This window comes from Nicotiana tabacum, chromosome 3, assembly GCF_000715075.1.
Source record: "Nicotiana tabacum cultivar K326 chromosome 3, ASM71507v2, whole genome shotgun sequence".
Taxonomy (NCBI): domain Eukaryota; kingdom Viridiplantae; phylum Streptophyta; class Magnoliopsida; order Solanales; family Solanaceae; genus Nicotiana; species Nicotiana tabacum.
Genome location: NC_134082.1, coordinates 175636877 through 175654884, shown reverse-complemented (window position 1 = coordinate 175654884; position 18008 = coordinate 175636877).

Genomic DNA, 18008 nt, shown 5'->3' with positions numbered 1-18008 from the left:
CAATTGCTAGCCCAGGCAAAACATGATGACAAGAGTATTAGTTCTTCAGGATGTGCCTTTTTGTAGTACGATTTATATTTCTGAAGGGAGAATTATTATTTATTGGACGGTAAACGATATCAGTAATAGAGTATATAAAATGCGACCTATAAATTATGACCCTTTTCCAAAGCACCATAATTAAGAATAGGACAAAAATAGTTATTGCCGTCAAATTCATATATATGGCCCTAAACCAAAGCTTACTCAATTTCGAAAAAGAAAAGAGAAAAAAGAAAAAAAGAACTAATAATGCCTTTGGAAAACTTTGCTTCTTTCTACAACAATATCAAAATTATATCCAATAGCCACACCCCATAAACTAAAGATTTTAGCATTAACAAATAAAGGAATAAAACGAAAGCAAAACAGAACCATGTTAGAATTCATTAGCATATAAAGACATTATGGGAGAGCGCCAAAAGAAAAAAAAGGCAAAGCTTTTGACATGCTTAATTATAGCCAATTAAAAACTGTAAATACAGTAGTAACAAGGCTGTAAACTACTTGTTAGTTTGAAAGTTTAAACTTTTTTTTTTTTTTAGACTTTTTCCTTCCTATACCATATATGAAACCTTATTACCAAAAATGTGCATAGTTTCATATTTACCCGCCATGTTCACAGTTATTCTACAAAATATATACCATCCATTAAATACCAATTATTAGGAGCTGATCCTTCCTAATTAGGCGTGCTACAAATCTAGAACTAAATTTTCTTCCAGATATTCCTATTTAGGCGCGCTACAATTATGGAAGTAAGTATTCTTCCAGATATTTTCCACCATTGACAGCCATTAAAAAGCTTGAAAGCTTTGAATTCAAATTTGGGTTTTCAAAAATAAAAAATGGCTAAAACTTCTACAAATCTTCTGAAAAAACACAATTATGTCAAAAATCACAATTATGCTACAATTGAATGGAATTGGGATATAAAAATTCAATGTACCCAGTTTGTAGATATTTTGTAGATAAATTGTAGATTATTTGTATTCTAATTGTAGATGCTTTGTTTTCTATTTTCACAAATCAAAAACGACTAAAACTTCTACAAATCTTCTGCAAAAAACGCAATTATGTCGAAAATCTCAATTAAACTACAATCGAATGGGAATTGGGATATTAAAATTCAATATAGCCAGTTTGTAGATATTTTGTAGATGAATTGTAGATTATTTGTATTCTGATTGTAGATGCATTATTTTCTGTTTTCACAAATTCAAAACGACTAAAACATCTACAAAATCTTCTGAAAAAATGTAATTATTGTGATAAAAATAAGAAATATTGCAATAGATTATAATTGGGACTATGAACTATGAACTATGAAATTGATGGCATATGTCGTGTATGCACGTGTCCTGTTGCAAATGAAACTAATTCACTATATTTACCATTTGAAATTTGGTTTCGTTGAGAGAATTCGATTAATAAGTCGAAAATCACTTCTTTTTTTTTTCTTAATTATTACGTCGAGAATTGGTAAATGGTACTTCGTAATATTATTCTTCTTCATTGTTACCTAGACTGGAGTTAAAAGTTGGTTTTTCTTTTTATTTGCAGTTGTTAACTTGACAAAACTATTGCTAAAAATCTTTAGCGTGACGTAATGATTTTACTAAAATCTTTTCTTCAATATTTTCTGAACCGACCATTTATAATTTAACAATGAGTGTAACCAGGACCTTGAATGATTGCTGCTCCTAATTGCAATGTAAGATTTAAGTGTTTCTACATCAATATGCTGCTAATCTATATTTCCATAATTATAGGTTTTATGTTTAATAACAGTACATAAACGTGGGTGAGGGTGAGGGTTTGGGAGAGAGAAACGTGGGAGGGGTAGGATATACAATACCTTAAATTAAGGAGGGATATACGTCGCATTAATTACAACAACAACAACAACCCAGTATAATCCCACAAGTGGGGTCTGAGGAGGATAATATGTACGCAGACTTTACCCCTACCCCGAGGGACAGAGAGGCTGTTTCCAGGAGACCCTCGGCTCAACACAACGACAAGAGACGATATATTAGTACTATCAATAGACTCATAATAAAATAACATAACATAAAATAAAATAAAAATAATATAAGAAATATAGGAAGTACAAAAAAGATGGAAGATATAATAATATCCAGCAGATAAAGCCTTGCATCATTAGTTGACCAGTAGCATCCTAAGACTAACTCCTAACTGGCTAGTCTCACTCTAGTGCGCTGTAGAAATACTCACAACTTCCCCTAGCCTACAACCTTAATGCTCGACCTCCACAATTTCCTGTCAAGGGTCATGTCCTCAGTAATCCTAAGTCGCGCCATGTCCTGCCTGATCACCTCTCCCCAATACTTCTTAGGTCTCCCTCTACCTCTTCTCGTGCCCACTACAGCCAGTCGTTCACACCTCCTCACCGGTGCCTCAGTGCTCCTCCTCTGAATGTGCCTGAACCATCTGAGTCTTGCTTCCCGCATCTTATCCTCCATGGGGGCCACGCCCACCTTCTCTCGAATATCTTCATTCCTAATCTTGTCCATCCTTGTATGCCCGCACATCCACCTCAACATCTTCATCTCTGCTACTTTCACCTTCTAGATATGTGAGTTCTTAATCGGCCAACACTCGGTCCCATACAACATGGCAGGCCTAACCACTGCTCTATAAAACTTACCTTTTAGTAGAGTTGGCACTTTCTTGTCACACAGGACTCCCGACGCTAACCTCCACTTCATCCACCCCACCCCTATATGGTGTGTGACATCCTCGTCGATCTCTCCGATCCCCTGAATAACTGACCCAAGGTATTTGAAACTACTCCTCTTAGGAATGACTTGAGATTCAAACCTCACTTCCACTCCCGCTTCCGTCGGCTCGGCCCTAAATTTGCACTCGAGGTATTCCGTCTTTGTCCTGTTCAACCTGAAGCCTTTAGACTCAAGGGAATGTCTCCAAACCTCTAGCCTCTCGTTGACGCCGCCTCGTGTCTCATCAATTAGAACTATGTCATCAGCAAATAGCATGCACCATGACACATCTCCTTGAATATGATGAGTTAGTGCATCCATCACCATGGCAAATAGGAAAGGGCTGAACGCAGACCCTTGGCGTAACCCCGTAACAACCGGAAAGTGCTTGGAGTCGCCTCCTACTGTCCTAACCCGAGTCTTAGCTCCATCTTACATGTCTTTAATCACCCTAATGTAGGTCGTCGGGACCCCTTTACCCTCTAAGCAGCTCCATAAGACCTCCCTAGGAACTCTGTCAATACGCTGCATTAATTGTACCCTTAAAATACACTATGGTCTAGAATTGGTAATTTGGTATACTAAGTGTAATTAAGTCAAACCTTAAACATTGAGGGTAATAAAGTTTCCTATGTGGCATAGGAATGTAAAAATTCCAAAAAACTAGTGTTAAATAAAAGTTGAAAGACTTATGCGGCGTTATATTTGCATCAAAAAAGTTTATTATGATGAATAATGTGGAACAATACCTATACAAACTGGAGAACTAAATATCAAGCGTAGCCCAAGAATTATACGCAATATCTTGTAGGGACGGTATATGTGTAGTTTGTTGGGAATAAACCCCTTACCAAAATAATATTCATGGTAATAAAAGCGGAATAATAATGTAGCACCGAGATACGGTAATTAACAAGAATAAAAGAGTAACAACGACACCAAGATTTTTATGTGGAAAACCCTTTTAATAAGGGAAAAAACCACGGCCCCGAGAGGAGCAACTGATATCACTATAGTAAGGAATTTTACACTTTGTAGGTCGGAGATAAATACTCCAAAGACCACTACAACACTCAAAAGAAATAACCCTCTTTTGATATTCCCACCTCACTACAATATCGCTCACTCTCTATTTTCCTCACAGACTATTTTCTTATACCTTGTCTGTGAAACCTCACTCTTTCTTTCTCTCTTTGTTGGTGTGTAGAAATGAGAGTTGAAGTTCTCCTTTTATAGCCAAAGCTTCACTCTCTAAAGCCTACCATATTTGACAATTTACACACACTTTTCACAATTCAACAAAGTTGGCTACCAAACCAAAGAAATTCAACAAAGTTGGCTATCAAACCAAACTAATTCAACAAGGTTGGCTACCAACCAAACCAAGTCAACAAGGTTAGCTACCAAACCAAAGAAAACTTTTATTAGGCACATGTCTAATACTTCTTCAATGAGATGGACCTCATCAATCTCCCCCTCCAGTCTCATTCATCTAGAAGAGGTAGCACTGTCTTCTAGTTTGAGTGCATGCCGACAAGTTCTTTGTATAGCTCGAACTTGTTCCTTGGTACCACCTTGGTCAGCATATCTGCGGGATTCTCGCTTGTAGAAATCTTCAAGAGTTTTAGAGATTCATTATCTACCATTTCTCGAATCCAATGATATCTCACATCAATGTGTTTGGTCCTTGCATGGTACATAGAGTTCTTGCTAAGGTCTATTGCACTTTGACTGTCACAATAGATGACATACTCCTTCTGATGCAATCCAAGCTCTTGAAGAAATCGCTTGAGCCATACCATCTCCTTGCCAGTTTCTGTAGCGGCAATGTACTCTGCTTCAGTTGTTGAAAGTGCAACACACTTCTGCAACTTAGACTGCCATGATATAGCTCCCCCTGAAAATGTAAACAAATATCCAGTAGTAGATTTTCTGTTGTCAATGTCACCTGCCATATCAGCATCTGTATAGCCCTTCAAGATTGGATCAGATCCTCCAAAGCACAAACAATCTCCCGTGGTACCTCTCAGGTACCTGAGTATCCACTTGACTGCTTCCCAATGTTCCTTTCCAGGATTTTCAAGAAACTTGCTGACAACACCAACTGCGTGAGCAATATCAGGTCTAGTATATACCATTGCATACATCAAGCTTCCGACTGCTGAAGAATAAGGAACTTTAGCCATGTTCCCTTTCTCCTCCACTGTTGTAGGACACATCTTCTTACTCAACTTTAGATGACCGGCAAGAGGTGTGCTGACTGGCTTAGCATTCTTCATGTTGAAGCGTTCTAGTACACGTTTAATGTAATTCTCCTGAGATAGCCACAACTTTCTACTTGTTCTCTCTCGAACTATCTTCATCCCTAGAATTTGTTGTGCTGGGCCCAAGTCCTTCATATCAAATGACTTGGACAGATCTCCTTTCAACTTTGCTATCAACCCCTTGTCTTTTCCTACAATTAACATGTCATCCACATACAACAACAATATAATAAAGTCATTCTCAGAAAATCTTTTGAAGTCACATGGATCAGAATAGGTCTTTAGGTATGTTTGACTTTTCATGAATGAGTCAAGCTTCATGTACCACTGCCTTGGTGCCTGCTTCAATCCATAAAGACTCTTATTCAATTTGCACACCATGTGTTTCTTTCCAGCTACTTCAAATCCTTCTGGATGCTCCATATAAATCTCCTCTTCCAAATCTCCATGAAGAAATGCAGTTTTCACATCCAACTGCTCCACTTCAAGATCTAGGATAACTGCTAAGCTCAAAATTGTTCGAATAGAAGTCATTTTGACAACAGGTGAGAAAATTTCATCAAAATCAATACCTTTCTTTTTTCGAATCCTTTAACCACCAATCGAGCTTTGTATCTGACCAGCTTGCCATTTCAATCTTTCTTGAGTTTAAAGACCCATTTGCATTTGAGTGGTCTTTTACCCTTTGGAAGTTCAACCAGCTTGTATGTGCCATTTTTCTGTAGAGATTCCATCTCTTCTTGCATAGCTTTCATCCACTGGTTCTTTTCTGGATGGGACAACACCTCCTTAAGACTTTCTGGCTCCCCCTCATTACTGATGATGACATACTCTGTGGAAGGGTACCTGCATGACTCTACCCTTGGCCTCTCTGATCTCCTCAGAAGTTGAGGTTGTTCTTCTCCCTGAGTGGGGTGCTCCACTTCCTCGAGACCTTCATCAAGTTGCTCCCCCTGCTCAATAACCTCATCAGGTTGCTCCCCCTGATCGGCAACCTCGTCGGTCGTACTTTCTGTACTTGTGGGATTGTTAGAAGTAGAAGGAATAGTAACAAATTTAGGAATTATACCATTCTTCGCCTTTTCTGACATATCAGCAGCAGTTCCAACTTCACTTTCTCGGAAGACTACATCTCTGCTTCTGATGACCTTCTTCTTTACAGGATCCCACAGTCTGTACCCGAACTCTTCATCTCCATATCCGATAAATATGCAGGGAATAGATTTATCATCCAGCTTTGTTCTCTGCTCTTTTGGTACATGTGCAAAAGCTCTACAACCGAACACCTTCAGATGCGAGTAGGACACCTCCTTGTTGGTCCAAACTCTCTCTGGGATTTCAAACGACAACGGAACTGATGGACTCCTATTGATCAGGTAACAGGCTGTCTGAACTGCTTCACCCCAGAATGACTTAGGCAATTTAGCCATTCTGAGCATGCTTCTCACCTTCTCCACAATGGTGCAGTTCATCCTCTCGGCTACGCCATTGTGTTGTGGGGTTCCAGGAATTGTCTTTTCATGTCTGATCCCATGACTTGAACAATACTCTTCAAATTCCCTTGAAGTGTACTCACCTCCATTGTCACTTCGAAGACGCTTTAGCTTTCGACCCGTCTCCCTTTCTACTAGAGCATGAAACTTCTGAAAAACTTGAAACACCTGATCTTTGGTTTTCAAAATATAAACCCATAATTTTCGTGAAGCATCATCAATAAAAGTAACAAAATATTTGTTACCGCCCATTGATTCAATTTCCATTGGGCCGCAAACATCAGAATATACTAAATCAAGTATATTCAATTTTCTTTCAGACGATGTCTGAAATGAGACTCTATGCTGCTTACCAAATAAACAGTAGTCACAAGGTTTTACCGTTGTACCTTTGGCATAAGAAATGAGTGATTTCTTGGCAAGAATCTGCAATCCCTTCTCGCTCATATGACCCATTCTTTTGTGCCACAAATCTACAGAAATCTCATCTTGTGCCGCGTTCAATTCACCTTGGCATATTTCTGCATTTGTCCTGTACAACGTGCCACGAGCAACTCCCTTTGCAATCACCAATGATCCCTTAGTGAGTCTCCACTTTTGATTTGCAAAATAGCTCTCGTATCCATCTCGGTCTAAAGCAATTCCCGAGATCAAGTTCATCCGCAAATCAGGTACATGTCGCACATCCTTTAGAACCAATGTGCATCCGACATTTGTCTTGATACAAATGTCACCAATCCCCGCAATCTTTGAGTAACTTGTGTTACCCATTCTCACTGTGCCGAAATCACCTGCTACATATCTGCAAAAAAGATCTCTTACCGGTGTGGCATGGTGAGATGCTGCTGTATAAACCACCCATTCCGACTCTGGACCTGACAGGTGCATGCATTCCTCTTCCTCATTTATAAAGAGGACAACATTATCATTATTTTGCACCATGGCGGCTGTGTTGTCGTCATTCTTCTGGCCACTGGTTTCACATTTGCCCTTCCTTGGATTTGGGCAATCTCTTTTGAAGTGACCTGGTTGATCACAATTGTAGCAATTTCTGGCTCTTGATTTGGATTGGTTCTTTGACTTCCCACGAGCTCCGGATCTACCATAGTTGTTCGAACTCCTTTGATAACTCCTACCTCTACCTTGTGTGATGAGAGCATGTCCTTGATTTTCAGGCTTCTTTCTCATCTTCTCATTGAGTAGAAGAGCCGATGTGACATCTTTCAACTCAATAGTAGTCTTACCGTGCAAGATGGTTGTTGCCAAATTATCGTACGAAGATGGCAATGAGTTCAATAGCAAGATGGCTTTATCTTCTTCCTCGATTTTCACTCCGAGGTTGGCAAGCTGTGTGATTAGTCCGTTAAACACATTTAAATGTGACAAATAATTCGTACATTCACTCATGTGTAGGGCGTATAACTGCTTCTTCAGGTACAATTTATTTGTCAGCGTTTTGGACATGTATAGGCTTTCCAACCTTGTCCAAATTCCACGTGCAGTGTCTTCATCAATGATGTTATTTACCACATCATCTGATAAGTGCAACCTGATTGCACTAGCAGCTCTTTCATCCAAGTCAGCTCAATCCTCAGCTTTTATGGTATCAGGCTTTTTGGAATCAACATCTAGAACCTTGTGTAATCCTTGTTGGATGAGCAGATCTCTCATCCTTCTTTGCCATGTTGAGAAACTGTTATCTCCGTTGAATTTTGCTACCTCATACTTTACTCCGGACATTTATTTTTCACCGAGTATAGTACTACCGATAGTGAATAGTATTTCAATGAACGAGCAGAACCTGTGCTCTGATACCAGTTGTTGGGAATAAACCCCTTGCCAAAATAATATTCACGGTAATAAAAGCGGAATAATAATGTAGCACCGAGATACGGTAATTAACAAGAATAAAAGAGTAACAACGACACCAAGATTTTTACGTGGAAAACCTTTTTAATAAGGGAAAAAACCACGGCCCCGAGAGGAGCAACTGATATCACTATAGTAAGGAATTTTACACTTTGTAGGTCGGAGATAAATACTCTAAAGACCACTACAACACTCAAAAGAAATAACCCTCTTTTGATATTCCCACCTCACTACAATATCGCTCACTCTCTATTTTCCTCACAGACTATTTTCTTATACCTTGTCTGTGAAACCTCACTCTTTCTTTCTCTCTTTGTTGGTGTGTAGAAATGAGAGTTGAAGCTCTCTTTTTATAGACAAAGCTTCACTCTCTAAAGCCTACCATATTTGACAATTTACACACATTTTTCACAATTCAACAAAGTTGGCTACCAAACCAAAGAAATTCAACAAAGTTGGCTACCAAACCAAACTAATTCAACAAGATTGGCTACCAACCAAACCAAGTCAACAAGGTTGGCTACCAAACCAAAGAAAACTTTTATTAGGCACATGTCTAATACTTCTTCAATGAGATGGACCTCATCATTGAAAAAGAATTTTAACCTTGGATAATTTACAACTACATCCTTAAATTATATATAAAAATACTTAAGAGCATAAAATTCGACTAATATTTTTGGGATAGTTTAGTCGTTCTTTATATCGATAGACATGAGGAATATTCTATAAACAAATATTATCTATTTCCAGATCTAACTCCACATAACATAAAACAAAAAGATTTCAACTTTAAGAAATAAGGAAACAAAAAAGAAAGCAAAACAAATCATGTTAGGAAAATTATCTTTGGTTTGCAAATAGAAACAAAAGAAATAAAAAGGAGAAGCTTTTGACATACTTATAACCAACTACAAACTGCAAATACATGATAATATGTATGAACGCCATGAAGTTATAATATAAAGTACCTGTACGTTTAGAACTTACTCGGCTAGAAGTTCATGCGGCTATACACTTGCGAGAATATCTATGGCAAAGAAGACACGGTAAAACCTTTTTTATAATACTAAGGATGGTTCCAGGTATTCTTATTCAGGCGGGACTTATATGGAAGTAGGATGCCTGATCGATTCGTATAGAATTCAATGCAAATTTGTATTACTGTGAGGTTTTTGATAAGTTCAGCTGCTGCCAACTACCAATTCTAGAAGACCACCATTGTTGAAGCCACCAACCCATTCTAGAAGCCACCATTGTTGAAGCCTCCATTGTTGAATGAAGAATTCAACCACCAACCACCTTCTTTAAGGCTATAAATAGAGCCTTATGTTTTACACAGAAACATCAATCCAGAGAGATTGAAATACAATCCAGGAAGAGATTGTGAGAACAAAAAGAGAGTTTGGTGAGGTTTTTTGTAGAGAGAAATTCTTGGTGTAAATTCTCTATAATTCTATTCTTATGAAATAGAGTTGTTTTTCCTCCCAAATAATCTTCATATTGATCCGAGAATCACAACAAGTGGTATCAGAGCCTTCTATTCTGTGTTCATCGAGAAATATCGGAACACTGAAAATTTCAACCCGGATTTACGTTTTTTCGAAAACGTGATCTTCGGTGTGTTTTGATCATTTCATTAGATTCCTTGCGTCGATACGAATTCGATGCAATTTTCCGGAGGCCAAACAAAGCTAAAACGAAGAAGTTATGTCAATTTTTTTTCTTCTGCCCAAGGAAGAAGATGATGAATAGTAACTGCCCAGTCAGCGCCACATCATCATCTAGTCAGCGCCACGTCAGCATCCAGTCAGCATTCAGTCAGCGCCATGTCAGCATCCAATCATCATAAAATTTTTAGAAATTTATGAAATAACCCCTGAAGTTACTGAAATTATAAATTTGCCCCACAAGTTCAGTATATTTTCGATTTAACCCCAAAAGTTTGGTGTAAATTTTGAAAATTTTTTGGAGGCCCTATTTTGACCCAAGAAGAGTCAATCCTACCATTTTTCACCATTCCGGACGTGTTGGTGAGTTCAGTTTGGTGAGATTCTGCTCCAAAATTTTGACCAAGCCATTTTAAAGACATAATGGAAGAGTCATCATCATCTGGAGCTATGATAAAGCTTACTGCCACAAATTACACATTGTGGAGACCTCGGATGGAAGATCTCCTCAGTTGTAAAGATTTATTTGATCCCATAGAAGCAAAGGGTAGGAACCTCGATTCCACCAAAGAAGCAGAGTGGAAGAAATTAAATAGAAAAACTATCGGTCAAATTCGACAATGGATTGACGATAGCGTTTTTCATCATGTTGCACAAGAGACAGATGTGTATGCCCTCTGGGTGAAGTTAGAAGGGATGTATCAAGCCAAGACCGCTAGGAACAAAGCCTTGTTGATGAGGCGTTTGGTAAATTTGAAGTTAAAGCACGGAACTTCAGTTGCTGAGCATACCAGTGAGTTTCAGAGCTTGATAAATCAATTATCGTCTGTTGACATGCCGCTCGGGGATGAGATGCAAGCCCGACTACTTCTTAGTTCTCTTCCTGATAGTTGGGAGACGCTGGTAGTCTCTCTCAGTAATTCAGCTCCTAGTGGAAATCTGACCATGTCTATGGTTAAAGATGCCTTATTTAATGAAGAAGCCAGAAGAAAGGACATCGATCATGGTGAGTTGCATGCCCTTATTACAGAAAGAGGGAGACAACAAGAAAGAAGTCAAGATAAGAGGAGAGGCAGAAGCAAGAGTAGGGGAAAATCCACGGATGGTAGGAAGTCATCATATGCGTGCTACCACTGTGGAATAAAGGGCCATTTAAAGAAGAACTGCAGAAAATTGCATAAGGAGAAGGAGCAGTTGAAGCAAAAGGATGGAGATGCATTAGTCACTACCCACGGAGAGGTAGCCATTTGTTCCATCCAAGAAGAGACATGCCTTCACGTCTCAAGTCAAGAAGAAAACGAATGGGTGGTAGATACTGCAGCATCATACCATGCCACATCCCGAAAAGATTTCTTCACAACATACAAAGCAGGAGACTTTGGAGTAGTGAAGATGGGGAACACTTCTTCCTGTGAGATAGTTGGAATTGGTGATATCAAAATACAAACAAATATCGGGAGTACAATGATATTGAAGGATGTCCGTCATGTGCCAGATCTTCGTCTAAACCTAATATCAGGTATAGCTCTTGACAAACAGGGCTATGAAAGTTATTTCGGAAAAGGCACATGGAAATTGCTGAAAGGGGTTATGATTCTCGCTCGAGGACATATTTGTGGCAACTTATATAAAACTCATGTGAAGGTATGTTCAGAACAGCCTCAATGTTATGGAAAAAGAGGCGTCTCAAAACCTGTGGCACCAGAGACTCGGTCACATGAGTGAAAAGGGGATATCAATTCTAACAAAAAAGCAGCTTATCAGAATGGACAAGAATGCTGCTTTAGACCCTTGTAATCATTGCTTATTCGGAAAGCAACATAGAGTCTCTTTTACATTTTCTTCAACCAGAAAATCAGAGTTACTCAGTCTGGTACACTCTGATATTTGTGGTCCCATGGAGGAGAAGTCACTTGGCGGCAATAGGTATTTTCTGACTTTCATTGATGATGTTTCTCGAAAGGTGTGGGTGTACTTCTTAAAGACAAAGGACCAGGCTTTTGATTATTTCAAGATATTTCATGCCATGGTAGAGCGTGAAACGGGAAAGAAATTAAAATGCCTTTGCTCAGATAATGGAGGCGAGTATACTTCCAAGGAGTTCGATTCCTATTGCAAGAGACAAGGGATTCGACATGAAAAAATGGTCCCACGCACCCCACAACACAATGGAGTAGCCGAGAGAATGAACCGGACAATTATGGAAAGAGTCAGAAGTATGATCAGTATGGCAAAGCTGCCTAAGCCATTCTGGGGAGAAGTTGTTCACGCCGCTTGCTACCTAATCAACCGGTCACCATCAGCCCCGTTGAATTTTGAGGTTCCAGAGAAAATATGGTCGGGTAAGAACCCCTCATATTCTCACTTAAGGGTATTCGGTTGTTTAGCACATGCACATGTATCCAAGGAGCTCAGGAAGAAGCTTGATGGTGGAACTATACCATGTATCTTCATAGGCTATGGAGATGAAGAATTTGTATAGATTATGAGATCCAATACAGAAGACGGTGATAAGAAGTAGGGATGTTGTATTCCACGAAAACCAGACAATTGAAGACATTGAAAAGCCCACAATGTCTTATGAAAGAGGTTCCAGTGCCCAAAAAGTTGGTCCAGATCCACTACCATTGCAGTTTGACACAAATAGCATGGGGGAGCATGAAACAGTACCAGAAGCAGAACAGGAGGATGTTTGGAAGGGGGAGGCACAAACCCCTCAGGAAACTACAGAACCATCACAGGGGAACGATGATGGTACACATCCTGAAGCTAATAATCAACAACCTCGTCGATCTGAACGAGGTCAGATTCCATCAACTCGATACCCAGAAACCGAGTATATTCTACTTTCTGAAGATGGAGAACCAGAGAGTTTCCATGAAGCTATATCTCATACGGATAAAGAAAAATGGCTGCAAGCAATGACCGAAGAGATGAACTCTTTACAGAAAAACAACACTTATGAGATTGTGAAACTTCCACAAGGAAAGAAGGTACTGAAGAGTAAATGGGTATTCAAGCTGAAGAAAGATGGCAGCGGAAAGGTGGTGAAGCACAAAGCCCGGTTAGTAGTCAAAGGATTCCTACAGAAAAAGGGAATTGACTTTGATGAAATATTTTCACCAGTTGTAAAATTGACTTTAATCCGCATCATCCTTGGATTGGTAGCCAGTTTGAATTTGGAGCTTGAACAAATGGATGTCAAGACAACATTTCTTCATGGTGATCTAAATGAAGAAATCTATATGGAGCAGCCGGAAGGTTTTGAGGTTTCAGGAAAAGAAAACCTCGTCTATAAGCTTACGAAAAGTTTATATGGCCTAAAGCAAGCACCGAGGCAGTGGTACAAAAGGTTTGACTCATTTATGGTAAGTCAAGGATATAAAAGGACTGCTGCAGATCAGTGTGTTTACATTCACAGATTTTCGGATGGCAATTTTGTTGTACTTCTACTTTATGTAGACGACATGTTGATCGTCGGACAAGATGCAACAAAAATTAGACAGTTGAAGAAAGAACTCTCTAAGTCCTTTGAAATGAAAGACTTAGGTCCAGCTCAACATATTTTGGGATTGCAGATAACTCGAGATAGGAGAAACAAGAAGTTATGGCTATCTCAAGAAAATTACATTGAACGGGTGATCAAACGGTTCAATATGAGTAATGCCAAACCGGTAGGTGTCCCTTTGGCAAATCACTTCAAGTTGAGCAAGAGTTTGTGCCCCTCATCCAAGAAAGAGATTGAGGAGATGTCTACAATTCCATATTCTTCAGCAGTTGGAAGCCTGATGTATGCCATGGTTTGCACGAGGCCAGATATCGCACATGCGGTAGGTATGGTAAGTCGTTTTCTTTCTAACCCTGGAAAGAAACATTGGGAGGCAGTTAAGTGGATTTTCAGGTATCTTAAAGGTACTTCAAAATCAAGTCTGTGCTTTGGGGGAGCTGATCCAGTCTTGGAAGGCTATACAGATTCAGATATGGCCGGAGATCCTGATGGAAGAAAATCAACCTCAGGATATGTTTATACTTTTGCAGGGGGAGCTGTGTCATGGCAGTCAAGATTGCAGAAGTGTGTTGCACTATCCACAACTGAAGCAGAGTATATTGTTGTAGCGGAAGCTGGAAAAGAAATGTTGTGGCTAAAGCGGTTTCTCCAAGAACTAGGGATAAATCAAACAGAGTATACGATACATTATGATAGTCAAAGTGCAATTGATTTAAGCAAAAACTCAATGTATCATTCTCAGACAAAGCACATCGACATTCGCTATCACTGGATATGCGAGGTGATGAATCAACAACTGTTGAAACTAATGAAGATCCATACGAAGGAGAATCCAGCAGACATGTTAACAAAGGTGGTCACTCAAGAAAAGTTAGAGCTGTGTAGAGACATAGTTGGAATAACTTTCAAATAGTAGCTGCGTTGGAATGCAGCTGAAGGGGGAGAATTGATAAGTTCAGCTGCTGCCAACTACCAATTCTAGAAGCCCACCATTGTTGAAGCCACCAACCCATTCTAGAAGCCACCATTGTTGAAGCCTCCATTGTTGAATGAAGAATTCAACCACCAACCACCTTCTTTAAGGCTATAAATAGAGCCTTATGTTTTACACAGAAACATCAATCCAGAGAGAGATTGAAATACAATCCAGGAAGAGATTGTGAGAACAAAAAGAGAGTTTGGTGAGGTTTTTTGTAGAGAGAAATTCTTGGTGTAAATTCTCTATAATTCTATTCTTGTGAAATAGAGTTGTTTTTCCTCCCAAATAATCTTCATATTGATCCGAGAATCACAACAGTTTTTGATGTTAGAATTTTAGTTTAGATTGGAAAAGAATTCCAGCCTTGGATAATTTACAATAACATCCTTAAATTATACAAATATTTAAGGGCATAAAAGTCGATTAATATTTCGGGGATATTTTAATCGTTCAACATTTAACATAAAATATTCGTGCCATAGGCTCATCTAATAATTAATGTAAGATATGAGAATATACTTTTTACCTCATATTTTAATTTTCTACAAATATTTGTTTAGCCCTAAGAAAACTAAAGGGTGAATCCGGCAAGTTATTTGTGTATAAATACCATTAAAATATGAATGTGAGTTTCAATAACCGCAAATTGGAACTTTTTATTAATACGATATGTATTCTCAATCATATGAATGTACAACCACATAATAAAAATATTAATATTATAACTCAAGAAAAAAATTCATATACTCTACTTCTTAATACAATCTAATGAATATGTCGGGCAAGGGAGTGTATTGCCTGTAATAGTAATAAAAATAGAGGAACCAAAGAACGAGAGTGGTCAGCTAACAATGACATCTTGCTTAAGACTTCTTTTTGTTCTATCTGTATATACTATATGCTACCAAAGAATAGGATCCTTGGCATCGAAGCGCATTCACGACGCCATGCAAACAGATTATCTCCAACACAGTTTTTTTTTCGTAGAAGCTATATATTGCTCAACTAAAGACACACATATATAGAGAACAAACCAAAAAGAGTTAAAGTAAAATTTCATCAAATTAGTATCTTCATCTCCCAAGCCGTCATTATTGGGAGAAATATAAAGCAACAACAATTAGTATCTTCATCTCCCAAGTCCCAAGCCGTCACTTTAGGGAGGAATATAAAGCAACAAGAAAAGTCCAAAACTGATAACCATCTTTGTTTAGACATTAAAATTCAGACGTGGTATTCTATCGAAGTCTATTTCTATTCTTTTTACTAATATATCCAATAATTTTATATTAATAATAATGTACGTAAGGGCATAAAAGTCGAGTAATATTTTAGAGATATTTTAATCGTTCAACATTTAGCATGTATTCATGCTTTTATAATATATATATATATATATATATATATATATATATATGGGGTCTTGTTAACATACTACATGAAGGTAATATGTTAGCACCCTACCCATTTTGTCTTTTCCTTAAATACCCTTAATAGTTTATTCCAACACATTTAATAGGGGATACATTTTGGTCTTTTCACAAAAATATTAGATCCAACACCCATTCTCCCTGTTCCTCGCTCCCCGTCTATCTTTCCTCTGTAATCATGATTCACCTATTGTCATTTTAATAGGAAAAAGTGGAAGCTTAATTAATTTTATGAGTTAGCTTAGTAAAAAGAAAACAAAAGCTAATTGAACCAATACTACCAAGAAATTCGAATTCTTTAGATCTAAGAAAGCTTGAGTCTCAACTGCAATTTCAGTCTTGGTACACCTCAAATCAGTTGCCAAAACTCCCCAAACTTCGAATTCAAGTTTGCAAAACAGTTTCCAACAATTGAAGATAACACCCAGTCGATTTTTGAGTAATTTTTTTTCCGATGTGACACAAAACCCAGAAGCTTTAAAGGTTTATCAATGGAGGACTCAGGATTTTTGAGCCACCAATGTTTTCAACGGTACTTACCTTCAATTATCTAGCTCAAAACTACTTTGACACAAACCCAAAGTAATAACTTATCACAAATTCGAAATTTCAAGCTCAAATTCAAGTCTCAATTCCTAATTCACAATAGCGAAGAGACAGCGAGAGAGATAAAGAAAGGGAGAAGAGAGAAGTGGGCAAATCGAGAGAGAAAGCTGAGAGAAGAAAATTATGTTTTGCTATAAAATTACAAAAGACCGCCCTCACAAGTAAAGTAAGTAGAAATTAAAAATTAGGGTATTTAAGGAAAAGACAAAATGGGTAGGGTGCTAACATACCACCTACCTTCGCGTGGTAGGTTAGCAAGACCCATATATATATATATTCTTGGTAATAACACTAAATTATCCAAGAAAAAAACACAAATCGAACGATGTATTTTCATCTATATTTCCAAAGAAATGTGTAGTGTAAAATAGACTTGAAGGGATACTTGTTAGCGTTTCTCTTGAAATAATAGTTAGTTACAAAAAGACCAATATATTGGCGAATCCTTTTGTTTATAGGGAAACGCCAATTATTGGCAACCTTTTCCTTCTGTAATTTATTTCTTGCGAGAAGATAAAATAGGTGAATATCAATGTAACGTCAAATCGCAGAAGTTGGATCAAGTAATAACATGGAACTGCTCTTGTTTGTGTGAATGCATTTTTGTGCAGCTATTACCCTCTAGCTGTTTTAAACTTTTTTTGATGCAGTTTCTTGACTTAGGGGGGCTGTCTATAATTGGTTGAAGATTGACAACAGGTGATGCTTCATCAAATGTATGTGGGATGAGATGGATATATTAGATTTGTTCGATCCAGGAGGTCGAAATGTAGATGCAAGTTTTTGAATATTTAGAACTCATGATCAGTAGTACTTTAGACAAATTAAACTACTATCAATAATCCAGGTCATGTGGGATCTAGAAACAAATTTTGAATATAAATATTGGAATCAACAACAATAACAACGACCCAGTATAATCCCACAAGTGGGGTCTGGGGAGGGTAATATGCACGAAGACCTTACCCCTATCCCGAAGAGTAGAGAGCCTGTTTCCCGGAGACCCTCGGCTCAAAAAAGCAACAGGAGCCGATATATTAGTACCATAAAAATGCATAATAAAATAACAACAATATAAGAGATATGAAATACATAATACGAAATACGAAATAGATGACTGGTATAGTAAAACTAGCAGGTAAAGCCCTGCATCAATAGACGACCAATGATATTCTTAGTCTAACTCCTAACCGGCTAGTCTCACTCTATTGTGCTGTAGAAATATTCACACTTACCCCTAACCTACAACCTTAATGCTCGACCTCCATAATTCTCTGTCAAGGGTCATTATTGGAATATGGCCAATAATATCTAGCTTTAAGAAAATTGAGGTGCCAAAAATTCTTGAATCTTAATTTACTTTCTTCAACAGATTATTGATTGTAAAATCTTTAAAGACTTGTACT